Genomic DNA, 7,167 nt, shown 5'->3' with positions numbered 1-7,167 from the left:
ATCAGCAGTAGCAAACCCTAGATCAACAACATCAACATTAGCGGCTTCATTATCAAACTAGGGCAGACGATATCTCACAAACCGACAGTCGGATTGACTTCATTCCACCACCAAAAGTTTCAGCTTCCAGAGGAGGTTCAGATGAACCTACAACACAGTTCAGATGAGGAGATCTTCTAGGCCACGCAGGTTAATCTTTACTTCTGCAGTTGCAGCTTCAGTTTCAACATTTTCCAGCTTCAAACTAGGGCAATCGATATCTTGCAAACCATTCGTCGAATTGACTTCATTCCACCACCAAAAGTTGCGGCTTTCAGAGGAGGCTCAGATGAACCTACAGTGCAGTTCCAAAAATGAGATCTTCTAGGCCACGCAAGTCAATCTTTACTTCTGCAGTTGCAGCTTCAAATTCAACAGCGTCCGGCTTCACATGTGTGAGAGAGAGACCCATTTCAGCGCAGTAGAGAAGAGACTCATTTCTGCGTAGTAGAGAGAGAGAGATGTGATGAGATGAGTGAGTGAAAATGAGGAAAAGTCCTCTTATATTTATACACAACGTTGGTGTTTGAATAGATGCGACTGTTGGGCTTTTGAGCCTAAATGAGTTGTAGGTCGGCTTGATAATAATTCCATAATCAAAATAAATTCATATCTCCATGAATACTTATCGGAATCAGATGATCTTTATATCAATCCTACACCTCTCGACGAGAGGAATATAATAAAAATATTATCAACCATGAATAAGATGACCCACATGAAGTTTTTCCCTGGTTGCCAATTTTAACATAGCATTCTGAAAAATCAGATTGAAGGGTTGTCAAAGTAATTGATTGATTTAGTTGTGGTTGGTGCAAAGGAAACTGGTTGATGCAGATATATTTGATGATTGAATGATGTTATTGATGGATCCATTCTGAAAATTCATGAAACGTGGTCCCTAGAAGAAAAGAGAAGGTTGTAGCCTTTTGTAGGTCGGCACCTAAGTACTAGTAAATATATCAGCTAGTACAAGAGTTAGGGGGTTGTAGCTCCCTTCCAGGAGAAGCTGGAGAACGAGAGAAGGTTGTAAGCTTTTGCAGGTAGAATCTTGCGTACTGGTATAAATTTTCACCAGTACAAAAATTGTAAAAAGAAGTTTCTCATTATTAAAAAGAAGATAGAGACGATTGCAGCAGGTGGTTTTCACCCACATTGAGTTTCCACCTTATATCTTGTGTTTATGTGTGTGATTGTCTATTCTGTTTTTACTGCACCTGTTACTGTTTATGTGGTTCTGATGCACTAACTAAAGATCAACATATGATGAATTAACTGAATCATAAGTTTGCAGGATATACGCTAGTTGCCTTAAATACAGTTGTGTATACACACAAGTTCCATTAACTAAAGTAGCGTATATGAATTTGATTATGGAAATGAAAAATTTTTGACTTGCTAATACTGATTCACCCCCCTCTCAGTGTTATTTCCAACACTTTTGACCTCTGTTATAGCCTGAAACCCTCTGCGTCAGCCCACTGAAGCTCTGTGCAGCCTCTCTAGGCTTTTACGTCACTCCTGCAGCCTCTGCGTGGATGACACAGGCCCTTATGGCTCTGCGCAGTCTCTCTACCTCTGCGTGGCTTCCTCTAGCTCTGCGTCTACCTCTTATGCGTTGATCTCCCGTCTCTCTATTCCGTACTTGCTGCCTCCTGACTGCTCTCCAGAACACTGGTTCAATTTCTTATTAAACCCCGCTCGAGAAATTGAACTAACTGATCTCCCTCAGTGTGTTCTCCAAGTGCCCCTCAAGCCTCCTCTTATACTTTTTCTGTTGACATCTCAACGGCCGAGATTAAGTCCCTAATCAACAGCTAAGATTAGATCTAGCTTGATCCATGTCTTTTGAACCATTCTAACACAGATTCATATTAACACACATTAATATTTTATTTTCCCTGAGTTTAAACTTAGGGAAACTTAGGGACTCCATTAAAAATATTAGTTATTTTAATATCTCCTGATCTGTTTAGAATCTGCCCAAACCCTTTCTAGGTATTGGAGATATTATGTGCCCCAACCTCTCCACCAAATTTCGTGGCTAGAGCACATCCAATGCTACCCCAAATCAACACTCCCTCTTAGCGAGGACTATGTTCTAGCAATATTCCTCACTGAGTATTACTCTAATCATCCGACATCAGTACCTGTGGTGATGCTAGGCCTTCCTGCCCAACATCCTCTGCACTACTGCCTTCTGTATTGCTGTGCATGACTCTGTTACTGCCACTGCTGCATCTGTACGACTACTCCCTCTGCATCTGTGTTGTTGCTGGTCCTTTCTCCCAACACTGCATCCACACTGCAACTCCCTCTGCATCTGTGTTGCTGTTGGTCCTTTCTCCCAACACTGCATCTGCACTGCAACTCCCTCTTCTTTCGTGCTGCTAACACACTACTTCTGAAAGGGGTTCTTTACCATCCCCATCCTTTCCTTGAAGTAGTTAAATTTTGCTTTCCAAGGGCCTTGGTGAGGATATCTGCCACTTGTTCCCCTGTAGGAGTGTAGCTCAACTATACAACTCCTCATTGGACACAATCTCTGACAAAGTGACACTGGATATCAATATGCTTCGACCTATCATGAAATATTGGATTCTCAGAAAGTTTGATGCAACTCTGGTTATCACACATGATCTTAGTCACCTCCATATTTCTTCTGAATAGGTTTACCAGCATTTTTCTAAGCCATATGGCCTCACATGAAGTTGTGCTTGCTGCCATATATTCTGCCTCAAACGAGCTCAGAGCCACAAACTTTTGTTTCCTATTGCAGCAGGAGGTTATTCCTGATCCAATGTTGAAACGGTACCTAGAGGTACTTTTCCGATCCACTGAACTTCCTGCCCAATCTTCATCATTAAATCTACTCAACCTGATATCCTTCCCCTTTTTGTACAAGAGCCCATAATCAACTGTTCCTTGTAAATACCTGAGAACGTGCTTGGCTGCTGCCCAGTGAGCCATCTTTGGTTCAAGCATGAACTGATAGAGGGTGTTGACAGCGTAGAAAATATCTGGCCTGGTATTGACTAGATACATCAGGGACCCTACGAGTTGTCGGTATAGGGTGGGATCGACATCCTTGTCTTCTGATGCATCAATCTTCTTCTATTTAGTGATCATTGGCATAGCCATAGGTCTACAGTCTCGCATCCCGAACCTTTTCAAGATTTCTATAGCATACCTTCCTTGCCCAAGGAAGATTTCTCCTTTCTGCTATCAAACTTCCAACCCTAGGAAATAGTGCATTCGTCCCAAATCCTTCATATCGAACTCTGTGACTACATTCCTCTTGCAGTCTTCAATGAGTCTGGATGATCCTGTCAGGAAGAGATCATCCACATATAATACTAAGATAATTGGCTCACTCTATACGACTAGATAGTATAGATTCGGATCTACGTCACTCTTGACAAACCCCATCTTCTGCAGGTAGCCATCTATTCGACCATACCACACTCTTGGTGCCTGCTTCAACCCATACAAGGCTTTTTCCAGTCTACATACATGAAACTTCTTCTCATGAGTTTCAAAGCCCTCTGGTTGTTCAATGTATACTTCTTCTTCTATTCCCCCTTCAAAAATGTCGTCTTGACATCCATCTAATGGATCTCCCATCCCATCTGGGCTCCAAGAGATATCACAGCCCTAATAGATGTATATCTGGCTACCGGGAAGAAAGGTTTGCTCATAGTCAATCCCTTTCTTTTGAGCATACCCCTCAGCCACAAACCTGGCCTTGTATTTTTCAATATTTTTGTCCGCAATATATTTGATCTTGTAGATCCATCTTGAACCTACCACAATCTGTCTTGAGGTCTTGACACCACCTCCTTGAAGCTAGCAGGCTCTCCATCCTGAGCTACTAATGCCTGATACCTGTCTGGTTGTTTTTGCTCCCTTTTACTATTCCTTGGTTCTCCGATGAATTTCTCTACATCATGTAGAATCTGACGAAGTTCCCTTCTGGTTCTTCCTCTCCCAACAAGTGCTTCTGTTTGCTCCTCTTCCTCAACCCGAGAATCTCCCTGATCTGAGGAAGGATTCTTCACTTCCGTTGGTTGAAGAGGCATGACCAATAGATCCTCTTTCGACTGCTCCTTGGAAGGCATTTCGAGAGATCTTTTGAAAGCTCTGTCCTCCATGAACTTTACATCTCGTCATACTACTACCTTCCTGCTCCCTAGAAGATAGATCATGTATGCCTTGGCATTCTTGCTATATCCTGCCTGATACCCCTTTTCTGCAGTCTGATCCAACTTCTTCCTCTTTTCTTCGGGTATGCAACAATATGCCAAACTCCCAAATATCCTGAAATGACTGACTTCAGGTGTCTTCCCAGTGAAGACTTTCTCTAGAGCAATCTTGCCCAATACCAGATGACGAGTCCTGTTCTAAACGTAGACAACTGTGTTGCATGCTTCTGCCCATAAGAATTTTGGCATATTTTGATCATACAACATGGCCCTAGCTGCTCTACAATAGTCTTGCTTTTCCTTTCTGCCACCCTATTCTGCTCTGAATTGTAGGGAGTTGTCCACTCCCTTTTGATGCCCTCCTTAGCACAATAATCAGTGAAGTCCTTATCGACATATTCTCCACCATTATATGAACGCAAGACTTTTATTTTCTTACCTGTCAAATTCTCCATTAGAGCCTTGAACTCCTTGAATTGACAGAAAACCTCATCCTTGGTTTTTAGAAAATAGATCCAAGTTTTCCTCGAGTGGTCATCAATGAAGGTAAAGAAATACTCGGCACCGCTGAGAGCTTTGACAGACATAGGTCCGCAGATATCTGAGTGTATAAATCCTAGTACACTCTTGGCCCTATGGTTGCTCCTAGGAAATGTCGCCTTGGCATACTTTCGTAGAGCGCATCCCCTGCATACATCATCTCGTTCCGTACTCAGGTCCGGAACTCCTGTTATAGTGCACCTAAGAATTCTCAGAGCTCCATGGTGAAAGTGACCCATCCTTCTATGCCATAGTTCGTTCAAGTCTTTGTCCCCATGACTGCCTATTAGTGCCATTGGAGATTCTAGTTGTAATTTGTACAACCGATTACTTTTGATCCCGCTCTGCACTTTCTTTTTCCAGCTCAGGTGTTTGACGTATACCTTTTCCTTGATGAAGTGGACATCATAGCCCTTGCCTTGTAGTTGTGACATGGAAAGTAAGTTCATTCCCAATCCTCGCACATGCAACACATTTGTGGCACGGAACCGCTCTCATGATTCTGTCTGAAAAACTATGGTACCCTTTCCTACTGGAGTACACTTTGCCTTGTTCCCCATGGTGATCTGAAAGTTCATCTTCTCTTCTCGATATTCTGAGAAACACTCCCTGATTCCGTCATATGCCACAAGGCTCCACTGTTTATATACCATACTTCTGATGATGCAGCACTAGTCATGCACACCACTTCTTCTTCCAACCTGGAAGCCAACATAGAGAAATCGAAATCTCTCTCTCTTGTGCAATCTTCGGAAAATCTGTGTGAGTCCCCTGAGGTGGATGCCTTTGCATCATGGTCTCGACCCATAATTGATTTTTCCTTTCTGTCTCTGATTACTTGCTTTGATACCAAGTGAAAATTCTATCACTCAGCAAATGATTTACTTTTCCTACTTATTTCATCATAAGTTATTCATGAAATTATTTCAACAAACATTAAAATAAATATTGTTGCAGATATCACACCGTAATACAGAAACAAACATATGCACACAATGACACAGCTATTTTGGACTAATGTCCCCGGAAAAACCCAATGTGGGAAAACCGGTGCAACAAGGGAGGATTTTATTATTAAGCAATTTTCTTGTACGACAAGGTGCCAAACTGGCTTACCCATAGATAGACAAACTTCTAGCACTTTTCTAAACCTAGCGTAGGCCCGTCTGACCTCTACTATAGCCTGAAACCCTCTGCGTCAGCCTGAAACCATCTGCGTCAGCCTATTGAAGCTCTACGCAGACTCTCTAGGCTTCTACATCACTCCTGCAGCCTCTGCGTGGATGATGCAATCCCTTCTGGCTCTGTGTAGTCTCTCTACCTCTGCATGGCTTCCTCTGGCTCTGCGTATGCCTCTTCTACGTTGATATCCCATCTCTCTGTTCTATACTTGCTGCCTCTTGACTGCTCTCTAAACCACTAGTTCAATTTCTCAGCAAACCCCGCTGCAAAAATTGAACTGACTGGTCTCCCTCAGTGTGTTCTCCAAGTGACCCTCAAGCCTCCTCTTATACTTTTTCTGTTGACATCTCAACGGCCAAGATTAAGTCCCTAATCAACGGCTAAGATTAGATCTGGCTTGATCCATGTCTTTTGGACCATTCTAACACAGATTCATATTAATACACATTAATATTTTATTTTCTCTAAGTTTAGACTTAGGGACTCCATTAAAAATATTTATTATTTTAATATGTCCTGATCTGTTTAGAATTTGCCCAAACCCTTTCTGGGTATTGGAGATCTTAAGTGCCCCAACCTCTCTACCAAATTTCATGTCTAGAGCACATCTGATGCTACCCCAAATCAAGAGTGGAGTCTATCTTCTCCCCTATCAACCCTACCCGTCACTAATGTTGATGGAGATCCAAAAGTGTGCGGATGCTCAGTCACTGGATTCGTCACACAGCCAATACCCTCACCATCCAAATCCATGATGTGGTGGGGAATCCCACCTGGATCCTAAACAACCGTCATCCTACGTCTTGAGTATATTGTAGGAAGTCCCACTTGGATCCCAATGCCAACCTAGGCCTCCAGTATCCCCAATGTCTGGAAGCTCCTGCTAAGCTTCACTTTCGACTACGACTGTCTCCATAAATCTAGCCCACTCCACTTGGTACCAACTCAAAATTTCTCACCATCCAACCCCAAGGGCAGTGTCGAATGCATGTGTACCCACACACACAATAACTCCAACCTGCGAATGTTGCACCCTGCACAACTCATGTCGCCTCATCTCACAATCCTGGTCAACACATGAGATTTGTCAGAGTGACTCTGCCTTTCTCTCTCTCCAATGTGCATAAGTAACTTAACACTGCTATTAGTCCCACCTATGTATGCCTGTAGAGGAATGCTCCAATGATCCAATGTGTGCTCTAGT

Source organism: Pinus tabuliformis, chromosome 3_1, assembly GCF_031772625.1.
Source record: "Pinus tabuliformis cultivar Carrire ecotype Pingquan chromosome 3_1, CPIR1, whole genome shotgun sequence".
NCBI lineage: Eukaryota > Viridiplantae > Streptophyta > Pinopsida > Pinales > Pinaceae > Pinus > Pinus tabuliformis.
The sequence above is the reverse complement of the archived record's forward strand: the minus strand, read 5'-3'. Positions refer to the sequence as shown.